This window comes from Homalodisca vitripennis, chromosome 3 (genome assembly GCF_021130785.1).
Source record: "Homalodisca vitripennis isolate AUS2020 chromosome 3, UT_GWSS_2.1, whole genome shotgun sequence".
Taxonomy (NCBI): domain Eukaryota; kingdom Metazoa; phylum Arthropoda; class Insecta; order Hemiptera; family Cicadellidae; genus Homalodisca; species Homalodisca vitripennis.
Window position 1 is genome coordinate 208,795,914 of NC_060209.1, and position 14,826 is coordinate 208,810,739.

The 14,826-nt window shown below is 42.3% G+C and overlaps 1 protein-coding gene across 1 annotated transcript in view; it reads right to left on the minus strand.

Annotated features, from left to right (window-relative positions):
* Positions 1-14,826, minus strand: part of LOC124358594 (fat-like cadherin-related tumor suppressor homolog) — a 798,539-nt gene that overhangs the window by 48,980 nt on the left and 734,733 nt on the right. The window lies entirely within an intron of this gene.

Below are 14,826 nucleotides of genomic sequence, written 5' to 3' on the forward strand. Positions count from 1 at the left end.
TAGTGCTATTATGAGAACCCTAATAATTAAACCTATTCTGAGACTCTTAGTTAATATTGCTATCCTGAAGAACGTTATTTGGTATAGTTAGCATGGAGAACCCTAGGTAATACCTTTCTTGGAGAACCCTAGTTAATAAACCTATTCTGAGAATCTTAGTTAATATTGCTATCCTGAAGAAAGTTATTTGGTATAGTTAGCATGGAGAACCCTAGGTAATACCTTTCTTGGAGAACTCTAGTTAATAAACCTATTCTGAGAATCTTAGTTAATATTGCTATCCTGAAGAACGTTATTTGGTATAGCTAGCATGGAGAACCCTAGGTAATACCTTTCTTGGAGAACTCTAGTTAATAAACCTATTCTGAGAATCTTAGTTAATATTGCTATCCTGAAGAAAGTTATTTGGTATAGCTAGCATGGAGAACCCTAGGTAATACCTTTCTTGGAGAACCCTAGTTAATAAACCTATTCTGAGAATCTTAGTTAATATTGCTATCCTGAAGAAAGTTATTTGGTATAGTTAGCATGGAGAACCCTAGGTAATACCTTTCTTGGAGAACTCTAGTTAATAAACCTATTCTGAGAATCTTAGTTAATATTGCTATCCTGAAGAACGTTATTTGGTATAGCTAGCATGGAGAACCCTAGGTAATACCTTTCTTGGAGAACTCTAGTTAATAAACCTATTCTGAGAATCTTAGTTAATATTGCTATCCTGAAGAAAGTTATTTGGTATAGTTAGCATGGAGAACCCTAGGTAATACCTTTCTTGGAGAACCCTAGTTAATAAACCTATTCTGAGAATCTTAGTTAATATTGCTATCCTGAAGAACGTTATTTTGTATAGCTAGCATGGAGAACCCTAGGGAATACCTTTCTTGGAGAACCCTAGTTGATAAAGCTATTCTGAGAATTTTAGTTAATATTGCTATCCTAAAGAACGTTATTTGGTATAGCTAGCATGGAGAACCCTAGGGAATACCTTTCTTGGAGAACCCTAGTTGATAAACCTATTCTGAGAATCTTAGTTAATATTGCTATCCTGAAGAACGTTATTTGGTATAGCTAGCATGGAGAACCCTAGGTAATACCTTTCTTGGAGAACTCTAGTTAATAAACCTATTCTGAGAATCTTAGTTAATATTGCTATCCTGAAGAAAGTTATTTGGTATAGCTAGCATGGAGAACCCTAGGTAATACCTTTCTTGGAGAACCCTAGTTAATAAACCTATTCTGAGAATCTTAGTTAATATTGCTATCCTGAAGAAAGTTATTTGGTATAGTTAGCATGGAGAACCCTAGGTAATACCTTTCTTGGAGAACTCTAGTTAATAAACCTATTCTGAGAATCTTAGTTAATATTGCTATCCTGAAGAACGTTATTTGGTATAGCTAGCATGGAGAACCCTAGGTAATACCTTTCTTGGAGAACTCTAGTTAATAAACCTATTCTGAGAATCTTAGTTAATATTGCTATCCTGAAGAAAGTTATTTGGTATAGTTAGCATGGAGAACCCTAGGTAATACCTTTCTTGGAGAACCCTAGTTAATAAACCTATTCTGAGAATCTTAGTTAATATTGCTATCCTGAAGAACGTTATTTTGTATAGCTAGCATGGAGAACCCTAGGGAATACCTTTCTTGGAGAACCCTAGTTGATAAAGCTATTCTGAGAATTTTAGTTAATATTGCTATCCTAAAGAACGTTATTTGGTATAGTTAGCATGGAGAACCCTAGGTAATACCTTTCTTGGAGAACCCTAGTTAATAAACCTATTCTGAGAATCGTAGTTAATATTGCTGTCCAGAAGAAAGTTATTTGGTATATCTAGCATGGAGAACCCTAGGTAATACCTTTCTTGGAGAACCCTAGTTGATAAAGCTATTCTGAGAATTTTAGTTAATATTGCTATCCTGAAGAACGTTATTTGGTATAGCTAGCATGGAGAACCCTAGGGAATACCTTTCTTGGAGAACTCTAGTTGATAAACCTATTCTGAGAATCTTAGTTAATATTACTGTCCAGAAGAAAGTTATTTGGTATAGCTAGCATGGAGATCCCTAGGTAATACCTTTCTTGGAGAACCCTAGTTGATAAAGCTATTCTGAGAATTTTAGTTAATATTGCTATCCTAAAGAACGTTATTTGGTATAGCTAGCATGGAGAACCCTAGGTAATACCTTTCTTGGAGAACCCTAGTTGATAAAGCTATTCTGAGAATTTTAAGTAATATTGCTATCCGGAAGAACGTTATTTGGTATAGCTAGCATGGAGATCCCTAGGTAATACCTTTCTTGGAGAACCCTAGTTGATAAACCTATTCTGAGAATCTTAGTTAATATTGCTATCCTGAAGAACGTTATTTTGTATAGCTAGCATGGAGAACCCTAGGTAATACCTTTCTTGGAGAACTCTAGTTGATAAACCTATTCTGAGAATCTTAGTTAATATTGCTATCCTGAAGAACGTTATTTTGTATAGCTAGCATGGAGAACCCTAGGTAATACCTTTCTTGGAGAACTCTAGTTGATAAACCTATTCTGAGAATCTTAGTTAATATTGCTATCCTGAAGAACGTTATTTTGTATAGCTAGCATGGAGAACCCTAGGTAATACCTTTCTTGGAGAACCCTAGTTGATAAACCTATTCTGAGAATCTTAGTTAATATTGCTATCCTGAAGAACGTTATTTTGTATAGCTAGCATGGAGAACCCTAGGTAATACCTTTCTTGGAGAACTCTAGTTGATAAACCTATTCTGAGAATCTTAGTTAATATTGCTATCCTGAAGAACGTTATTTTGTATAGCTAGCATGGAGAACCCTAGGTAATACCTTTCTTGGAGAACCCTAGTTGATAAACCTATTCTGAGAATCTTAGTTAATATTGCTATCCTGAAGAAAGTTATTTGGTATAGCTAGCATGGAGAACCCTAGGTAATACCTTTCTTGGAGAACTCTAGTTGATAAACCTATTCTGAGAATCTTAGTTAATATTGCTATCCTGAAGAACGTTATTTGGTATAGCTAGCATGGAGAACCCTAGGTAATACCTTTCTTGGAGAACCCTAGTTGATAAACCTATTCTGAGAATCTTAGTTAATATTGCTATCCTGAAGAACGTTATTTTGTATAGCTAGCATGGAGAACCCTAGGTAATACCTTTCTTGGAGAACTCTAGTTGATAAACCTATTCTGAGAATCTTAGTTAATATTGCTATCCTGAAGAACGTTATTTGTATAGCTAGCATGGAGAACCCTAGGTAATACCTTTCTTGGAGAACCCTAGTTGATAAACCTATTCTGAGAATCTTAGTTAATATTGCTATCCTGAAGAACGTTATTTTGTATAGCTAGCATGGAGAACCCTAGGTAATACCTTTCTTGGAGAACCCTAGTTGATAAACCTATTCTGAGAATCTTAGTTAATATTGCTATCCTGAAGAACGTTATTTTGTATAGCTAGCATGGAGAACCCTAGGTAATACCTTTCTTGGAGAACTCTAGTTGATAAACCTATTCTGAGAATCTTAGTTAATATTGCTATCCTGAAGAACGTTATTTTGTATAGCTAGCATGGAGAACCCTAGGTAATACCTTTCTTGGAGAACCCTAGTTGATAAACCTATTCTGAGAATCTTAGTTAATATTGCTATCCTGAAGAACGTTATTTTGTATAGCTAGCATGGAGAACCCTAGGTAATACCTTTCTTGGAGAACTCTAGTTGATAAACCTATTCTGAGAATCTTAGTTAATATTGCTATCCTGAAGAACGTTATTTTGTATAGCTAGCATGGAGAACCCTAGGTAATACCTTTCTTGGAGAACCCTAGTTGATAAACCTATTCTGAGAATCTTAGTTAATATTGCTATCCTGAAGAACGTTATTTTGTATAGCTAGCATGGAGAACCCTAGGTAATACCTTTCTTGGAGAACTCTAGTTGATAAACCTATTCTGAGAATCTTAGTTAATATTGCTATCCTGAAGAACGTTATTTGGTATAGCTAGTATGGAGAAATCTTCGAGAATTCTGTTTAATATAGCTGTTCTGGTGAACCGTATTTACTGTACCGTACGTGTTCAGAAAATTGTTTAGCTTAAATAGCTATCCTAGAGAACCCTAGTGATTACCTATAATGAAAAACCCTAGTTAATTTAGCTGTCTAAAAGAACCCTAGTAGCAGCTCATCTTCAGAGCTAAACGCTACGAGTTAACCAACATTTCGCCAACATAATTTTCAAATCTAATAACTGCAGGAGTTTACAAATCTTTTGTTAACTATAATGGTCTTTCAGATTTTGCCCCCTCCCACTTAATATATCTTATGAATCGCCCTCGTTAACTTAATTAATACTTTAATAATTTTGACTATTTGTAACTTACATCTGCCTTTGTAGCATAGTGATCTGAATACTAAGGAAAATACAGTAGTAAAAGACACGAAACCGAAATATATTTACATATATACACACACATAAACACACACACACACACACACACACACACACGCACGCACGCACGCACGCACACGCAAACACACACACAATATCAATACGATAATGTAAAGTTAATACCACACATTCATGATTGGTTACGTTACGATTCTGTACTCTTGCAAACATCTGAAAACACATATTGACTTATGGGCGTTATCCTAATGTCGTCGTTTAACGTTACATAATAATTTTAATGGGTGTCCTTCTACGGTACTTTTAAATATGGGAGGGTTATCGAACTTTTTTATGTTGATTGAATATGTATGTCAGTATATAATCACAAGTGTGTCACAAGAAGTTGTTTACACTTTTTAACTACCAGATCAGTGCATGTAAGACACTCTCTATAAATGTTTACGTATACGTTCTAAAAATATTCAAGTGTACTTTAGACTTTCACGTTCCTAACAGCACAGAAACAACAATTATGAAGAATGCTTTATGGTGGCTTATAAGTACAGACGTGTTTCCAATATGTCAAATGCTAAGTTTGACAATTGTTTGTTAAGAAAATCACAGGAAATTCACATTTTGTTATTAAAATGTAACAGACAAAAAGTATTTTTCGCCCTAGAAGAGAGTCTTGAGAGTTTTGGAGCCATCATGTGACGGTATGGGTAAGTATCCCTCCCCGCCTCGACCCCGCAGCATCGCGCACAACCCCCGGTGTGTGATTAGCCTTGTATTTATAGCATGTAACCATTCTCACTCCCGCACCGCACTGCAGGCTATACCTCCCACCATGTGTCGGTATGGGTTAGTATACCCGCAGCATCGCGCACAACCCCTAGTGTGTGATTAGCCTTGTACTTATAGCATGTAACCATTCTCACTCCCGCACCGCACTGCAGGGTATACCTCCCACCATGTGTCGGTATGGGTTAGTATACCCGCAGCATCGCGCACAACCCCTAGTGTGTGATTAGCCTTGTATTTATAGCATGTAACCATTCTCACTCCCGCACCGCACTGCAGGCTATACCTCCCACCATGTGTCGGTATGGGTTAGTATACCCGCAGCATCGCACACAGCCCCTAGTGTGTGATTAGCCTTGTATTTATAGCATGTAACCATTCTCACTCCCGCACCGCACTGCAGGGTATACCTCCCACCATGTGTCGGTATGGGTTAGTATACCCGCAGCATCGCACACAACCCCTAGTGTGTGATTAGCCTTGTACTTATAGCATGTAGCCATTCTCACTCCCGCACCGCACTGCAGGGTATACCTCCCACCATGTGTCGGTATGGGTTAGTATACCCGCAGCATCGCACACAACCCCTAGTGTGTGATTAGCCTTGTACTTATAGCATGTAGCCATTCTCACTCCCGCACCGCACTGCAGACTATACCTCCCACCATGTGTCTGTATAGCTTAGTATACCCGCAGCATCGCACACAACCCCTAGTGTGTGATTAGCCTTGTACTTATAGCATGTAACCATTCTCACTCCCGCACCGCACTGCAGGGTATACCTCCCACCATGTGTCGGTATGGGTTAGTATACCCGCAGCATCGCACACAACCCCTAGTGTGTGATTAGCCTTGTACTTATAGCATGTAACCATTCTCACTCCCGCACCGCACTGCAGGGTATACCTCCCACCATGTGTCGGTATGGGTTAGTATACCCGCAGCATCGCACACAGCCCCTAGTGTGTGATTAGCCTTGTATTTATAGCATGTAACAATTCTCACTCCCGCACCGCACTGCAGACTATACCTCCCACCATGTGTCGGTATGGGTTAGTATACCCGCAGCATCGCACACAACCCCTAGTGTGTGATTAGCCTTGTATTTATAGCATGTAACCATTCTCACTCCCGCACCGCACTGCAGGCTATACCTCCCACCATGTGTCGATATGGGTTAGTATACCCGCAGCATCGCACACAACCCCTAGTGTGTGATTAGCCTTGTATTTATAGCATGTAACCATTCTCACTCCCGCACCGCACTGCAGACTATACCTCCCACCATGTGTCGGTATGGGTTAGTATACCCGCAGCATCGCACACAGCCCCTAGTGTGTGATTAGCCTTGTACTTATAGCATGTAACCATTCTCACTCCCGCACCGCACTGCAGACTATACCTCCCACCATGTGTCGGTATGGGTTAGTATACCCGCAGCATCGCACACAGCCCCTAGTGTGTGATTAGCCTTGTATTTATAGCATGTAACAATTCTCACTCCCGCACCGCACTGCAGACTATACCTCCCACCATGTGTCGGTATGGGTTAGTATACCCGCAGCATCGCACACAACCCCTAGTGTGTGATTAGCCTTGTACTTATAGCCTGTAACAATTCTCACTCCCGCACCGCACTGCAGACTATACCTCCCACCATGTGTCTGTATAGCTTAGTATGCCCGCAGCATCGCACACAGCCCCTAGTGTGTGATTAGCCTTGTACTTATAGCATGTAACCATTCTCACTCCCGCACCGCACTGCAGACTATACCTCCCACCATGTGTCTGTATAGCTTAGTATACCCGCAGCATCGCACACAGCCCCTAGTGTGTGATTAGCCTTGTACTTATAGCATGTAACCATTCTCACTCCCGCACCGCACTGCAGACTATACCTCCCACCATGTGTCGGTATGGGTTAGTATACCCGCAGCATCGCACACAACCCCTAGTGTGTGATTAGCCTTGTATTTATAGCATGTAACCATTCTCACTCCCGCACCGCACTGCAGGCTATACCTCCCACCATGTGTCGGTATGGGTTAGTATACCCGCAGCATCGCACACAACCCCTAGTGTGTGATTAGCCTTGTATTTATAGCATGTAACCATTCTCACTCCCGCACCGCACTGCAGACTATACCTCCCACCATGTGTCGGTATGGGTTAGTATACCCGCAGCATCGCACACAACCCCTAGTGTGTGATTAGCCTTGTATTTATAGCATGTTACCATTCTCACTCCCGCACCGCACTGCAGGCTATACCTCCCACCATGTGTCGGTATGGGTTAGTATACCCGCAGCATCGCACACAACCCCTAGTGTGTGATTAGCCTTGTATTTATAGCATGTAACCATTCTCACTCCCGCACCGCACTGCAGGCTATACCTCCCACCATGTGTCGGTATGGGTTAGTATACCCGCAGCATCGCACACAACCCCTAGTGTGTGATTAGCCTTGTATTTATAGCATGTTACCATTCTCACTCCCGCACCGCACTGCAGGCTATACCTCCCACCATGTGTCGGTATGGGTTAGTATACCCGCAGCATCGCGCACAACCCCTAGTGTGTGATTAGCCTTGTATTTATAGCATGTAACCATTCTCACTCCCGCACCGCACTGCAGGCTATACCTCCCACCATGTGTCGGTATGGGTTAGTATACCCGCAGCATCGCGCACAACCCCTAGTGTGTGATTAGCCTTGTACTTATAGCATGTAACCATTCTCACTCCCGCACCGCACTGCAGGGTATACCTCCCACCATGTGTCGGTATGGGTTAGTATACCCGCAGCATCGCACACAACCCCTAGTGTGTGATTAGCCTTGTATTTATAGCATGTAACCATTCTCACTCCCGCACCGCACTGCAGGGTATACCTCCCACCATGTGTCGGTATGGGTTAGTATACCCGCAGCATCGCACACAACCCCTAGTGTGTGATTAGCCTTGTACTTATAGCATGTAGCCATTCTCACTCCCGCACCGCACTGCAGGGTATACCTCCCACCATGTGTCGGTATGGGTTAGTATACCCGCAGCATCGCACACAACCCCTAGTGTGTGATTAGCCTTGTGCTTATAGCATGTAACCATTCTCACTCCCGCACCGCACTGCAGACTATACCTCCCACCATGTGTCTGTATAGCTTAGTATACCCGCAGCATCGCACACAACCCCTAGTGTGTGATTAGCCTTGTACTTATAGCATGTAACCATTCTCACTCCCGCACCGCACTGCAGGGTATACCTCCCACCATGTGTCGGTATGGGTTAGTATACCCGCAGCATCGCACACAACCCCTAGTGTGTGATTAGCCTTGTACTTATAGCATGTAACCATTCTCACTCCCGCACCGCACTGCAGGGTATACCTCCCACCATGTGTCGGTATGGGTTAGTATACCCGCAGCATCGCACACAACCCCTAGTGTGTGATTAGCCTTGTACTTATAGCATGTAACCATTCTCACTCCCGCACCGCACTGCAGGGTATACCTCCCACCATGTGTCGGTATGGGTTAGTATACCCGCAGCATCGCACACAGCCCCTAGTGTGTGATTAGCCTTGTATTTATAGCATGTAACAATTCTCACTCCCGCACCGCACTGCAGACTATACCTCCCACCATGTGTCGGTATGGGTTAGTATACCCGCAGCATCGCACACAACCCCTAGTGTGTGATTAGCCTTGTATTTATAGCATGTAACAATTCTCACTCCCGCACCGCACTGCAGACTATACCTCCCACCATGTGTCGGTATGGGTTAGTATACCCGCAGCATCGCACACAGCCCCTAGTGTGTGATTAGCCTTGTACTTATAGCATGTAACAATTCTCACTCCCGCACCGCACTGCAGACTATACCTCCCACCATGTGTCTGTATAGCTTAGTATACCCGCAGCATCGCACACAGCCCCTAGTGTGTGATTAGCCTTGTACTTATAGCATGTAACCATTCTCACTCCCGCACCGCACTGCAGACTATACCTCCCACCATGTGTCTGTATAGCTTAGTATACCCGCAGCATCGCACACAGCCCCTAGTGTGTGATTAGCCTTGTACTTATAGCATGTAACCATTCTCACTCCCGCACCGCACTGCAGGACTATACCTCCCACCATGTGTCGGTATGGGTTAGTATACCCGCAGCATCGCACACAACCCCTAGTGTGTGATTAGCCTTGTATTTATAGCATGTAACCATTCTCACTCCCGCACCGCACTGCAGGCTATACCTCCCACCATGTGTCGGTATGGGTTAGTATACCCGCAGCATCGCACACAACCCCTAGTGTGTGATTAGCCTTGTATTTATAGCATGTAACCATTCTCACTCCCGCACCGCACTGCAGGCTATACCTCCCACCATGTGTCGGTATGGGTTAGTATACCCGCAGCATCGCACACAACCCCTAGTGTGTGATTAGCCTTGTATTTATAGCATGTAACCATTCTCACTCCCGCACCGCACTGCAGGCTATACCTCCCACCATGTGTCGGTATGGGTTAGTATACCCGCAGCATCGCACACAACCCCTAGTGTGTGTGATTAGCCTTGTATTTATAGCATGTAACCATTCTCACTCCCGCACCGCACTGCAGGCTATACCTCCCACCATGTGTCGGTATGGGTTAGTATACCCGCAGCATCGCACACAACCCCTAGTGTGTGATTAGCCTTGTATTTATAGCATGTAACCATTCTCACTCCCGCACCGCACTGCAGGCTATACCTCCCACCATGTGTCGGTATGGGTTAGTATACCCGCAGCATCGCACACAACCCCTAGTGTGTGATTAGCCTTGTATTTATAGCATGTAACCATTCTCACTCCCGCACCGCACTGCAGGCTATACCTCCCACCATGTGTCGGTATGGGTTAGTATACCCGCAGCATCGCACACAGCCCCTAGTGTGTGATTAGCCTTGTATTTATAGCATGTAACCATTCTCACTCCCGCACCGCACTGCAGACTATACCTCCCACCATGTGTCGGTATGGGTTAGTATACCCGCAGCATCGCACACAACCCCTAGTGTGTGATTAGCCTTGTACTTATAGCATGTAACCATTCTCACTCCCGCACCGCACTGCAGACTATACCTCCCACCATGTGTCGGTATGGGTTAGTATACCCGCAGCATCGCACACAACCCCTAGTGTGTGATTAGCCTTGTATTTATAGCATGTAACCATTCTCACTCCCGCACCGCACTGCAGGCTATACCTCCCACCATGTGTCGGTATGGGTTAGTATACCCGCAGCATCGCACACAACCCCTAGTGTGTGATTAGCCTTGTATTTATAGCATGTAACCATTCTCACTCCCGCACCGCACTGCAGACTATACCTCCCACCATGTGTCGGTATGGGTTAGTATACCCGCAGCATCGCACACAGCCCCTAGTGTGTGATTAGCCTTGTACTTATAGCATGTAACCATTCTCACTCCCGCACCGCACTGCAGACTATACCTCCCACCATGTGTCGGTATGGGTTAGTATACCCGCAGCATCGCACACAGCCCCTAGTGTGTGATTAGCCTTGTACTTATAGCATGTAACCATTCTCACTCCCGCACCGCACTGCAGACTATACCTCCCACCATGTGTCGGTATGGGTTAGTATACCCGCAGCATCGCACACAACCCCTAGTGTGTGATTAGCCTTGTATTTATAGCATGTAACCATTCTCACTCCCGCACCGCACTGCAGGCTATACCTCCCACCATGTGTCGGTATGGGTTAGTATACCCGCAGCATCGCACACAACCCCTAGTGTGTGATTAGCCTTGTATTTATAGCATGTAACCATTCTCACTCCCGCACCGCACTGCAGACTATACCTCCCACCATGTGTCGGTATGGGTTAGTATACCCGCAGCATCGCACACAACCCCTAGTGTGTGATTAGCCTTGTATTTATAGCATGTTACCATTCTCACTCCCGCACCGCACTGCAGGCTATACCTCCCACCATGTGTCGGTATGGGTTAGTATACCCGCAGCATCGCACACAACCCCTAGTGTGTGATTAGCCTTATATTTATAGCATGTAACCATTCTCACTCCCGCACCGCACTGCAGGCTATACCTCCCACCATGTGTCGGTATGGGTTAGTATACCCGCAGCATCGCACACAACCCCTAGTGTGTGATTAGCCTTGTATTTATAGCATGTTACCATTCTCACTCCCGCACCGCACTGCAGGCTATACCTCCCACCATGTGTCGGTATGGGTTAGTATACCCGCAGCATCGCACACAGCCCCTAGTGTGTGATTAGCCTTGTATTTATAGCATGTAACCATTCTCACTCCCGCACCGCACTGCAGGCTATACCTCTCACCATGTGTCGGTATGGGTTAGTATACCCGCAGCATCGCACACAACCCCTAGTGTGTGATTAGACTTGTATTTATAGCATGTAACCATTCTCACTCCCGCACCGCACTGCAGGCTATACCTCCCACCATGTGTTGCTGCACGGTATTTATTCCGTCACATAAAAATTAGTGATGATCATGTCTAACTACCATAGCAACTGGTAGATATAATACATTCTTAACTTAATAATAACTTCACTTTTATTTACAGCACGATATGGCAGGACTGGTGATTCATAGTCCACAATGTCATTAGACGTTTTTGGAGGTTGGTAAAATCGGACTGTTAAATAATTTACCATATCAAGTAATCAAACATTTTACAAGTTTTATTGATGTATTCTTACACTAAATATAGGCATTTGACTAAATATATTACAAAAAGTTAAAAGAGTACGTTGGTTTACAACCACTCAATTTAGTTCGATCGAAGAAATGCACGCGTTAATTTAGTCTAAATGTTAGTAAATTAACTTACAAAAATCTAAGTATATGGTCTCATAAAGAAAACGTGACAAATTGTTTCTACGAGATGAAATTAACAACTGTTCTTTGAAGAAATTAACATAGTAATACAAATTCACTTACATTCATACCACATAGTCATAGTCATAAGTGATGTTTAATTTATAATATAAAACAAAAGATTTTTAAGACACATAGTCGAAATTGTTTATATAATTTATTTAAAATTCCACAACTTTAAGCAAGACAAAAAAACTAATTAATCATGCAAAGATAGTGAAAAACGCTTTTATTGTTTTAACTTAACAAACCGAATTTAAAATAATATTGCGTCAATGAGAACGTAAAAGCTGTGGTTTTGTAATCTAGAAATGATGTTAATGAGTATTAGTTACATTACTCCGTATATTGACAACAGTTGACATTCTGAACATCGATACATTATTGGCTAATATCGCAGCAACCGTTACTATGCTTATAGGTTACTGCCATTATTAAATTGCCCAATTATACTGTACGTAACACACAAAAGATCGTCTATTTATCCTTTGGAACTCTACAGAGTATGTAAAACAAGTAAATCCATAGTAATAGAAAATGTAACAACTTAGGACAAAGTAAATGAAACATTTCTTATACCCGACTTGGGTTCATTACCATTTTCTTTCCTCCACAGCATTTGCAGAAAGAAATGCAAATGCTGTTATTTTTCTTAGCGTGTAGTACACAGTTAGATTTGATCCAGACAAATGTGAAGTACATATTTCGTGAAACAATAGCGTAAAAGAACAGAAAATTTAAATATGAGCCAAGTATTACGCGGGTCTGTTGTCCCCCGCCTCCGACATAAAACACTTTACATTTGAATAACAAAAGCCGGTATCAAGAAAGAGATCGCATTGACCCAGTAATATAACGTCTCAATTCCTCGCCCAATTATTTAATTTAATACAGTCATTTCCATGACAAGGCGAATGTAGATGACGAGTTCCCGCCGCGCTGGAAGCAAATTGTATTGTTTCACTGGAAATTATTGTACATAGTGGTCTTGAATGCTCTTAAGTTTCCAGGAAAGGTAGGCTGGCACTGTTATGGCTGGCACTGGATGCAGATTTTCTACCTCACGATTATGAGCCAAGAATGTTGTACCTCTATATTGTACATCACTGCCATATCAGACAGGTTAGTAGGGTTCAGAAATTAGTGGAAGTGAACAGTATCGTTTCTATTTCAAAGTAGTTCGTCGAACCAAATAATTCCAGTTTATGCATGAATAATTATATACACACAACCTTTTTTGAAAACCTTGAAATCCTCCTAAATTTGTTCAGTTCAAAATCATTGAAGTTTATTATCGTTGGTGACTTCAATATCGACGCGATGGATCGCACCAACCCCCTGACCCAGCGGTTTCGCGATATTCTTGCTTCTTTCGGTTTAAACTGGTCCGTGAACTCACCAACAACAGTGACCGCCACATCGAGCACAGCCATCGACAACGTCATCACAAATGTTCCTGATGTTTCGGTCTCTGTGATGAACGCGGCCATCTCTGACCACTTCGCGCAGGAAGCCATTTTCACAAAATCCAAACAAAAATCTGAACCTCCCGCCATGAAAACAAAACGAGATTTAAAAGCTGCAAATGTAAATCTTTTCAAAAAATATCTCGAGAAAGAATCATGGTCTTTCTTGGATTCTTTTGACTGAGTAGAGGACGCCTTCAACGCATTTCTTGGCAAAGTAATTTTCATTTTAAACATCACTTGCCCGTTCAAAAATTTCAAAGAGCGTATCAAAGAGGGCAAGAATACCTGGATTACCCAGGATATTCTTGAACTAAGAGAAAGGCTCATGTTTTACCATTCGATATATGTCAAGACTGAAAATGAAGAGTTCAAAAACTTTTTTCGCAATTACAAACAAAATTATCGAAAAGAAATAAAGAAAGCCAAGGCACGAGACGTCGAAGACCAATTACAACAATCAGAAAACTTTTCAAAAAGCGCGTGGAACATCATTAATAGCAGCAAAAATCAACCACAATTTTCCAAATTCTCGGTTCCGACACTAAAAACAATAAATGACACAATTGACGATCCCTTTAAAGTGGCAAGTGAATTTAACACATTTTTCTCGACCGTAGCTGAACCAGATAACTCGTTTATCTTGGACAGCTCTCGCGAAGAGCCATTGACGGGACCGGTCTCATCTATGGTTCTTTTTCCTGTAGGTGAGGCTGAGATGGCCCGTATCGTGCAAGATCTGAGACCAAAAAAGTCTTGCGACATCAACGGAATGTCTGTATGGTTAATCAAAAGGTGCTTCAAGCACTTTTTGACACCAATCACAAAATTGATTAATCTCTCTTTTGCATAAGGCGTTTTCCCCTATGCATTGAAAACAGCCAAAGTCATTCCAATTTTCAAGAAAGACGATCCTTGCATCTCAAGCAATTATCGTCCGATTTCCATCCTCCCAGTTTTCAGCAAAATTTTTGAAAAAGCATTTCTCAAACAATTCGAAAAATTTTTGAACCGTTACGAAATTCTTTGTCCCGAACAATTCGGGTTCAGGAAAAACAAATCGACAATCGATGCTGTAACGGATCTCATTTACAATGTTGTCGATGGCCTGGAAAGGAGAGAACATGTGCTAAGCATATTCCTCGACCTTTCCAAAGCTTTTGACTGTGTGCATCATGCAAAACTGATGCACCAGTTGTGGACAAGTGGTATTCGGGGTCTGCCGCA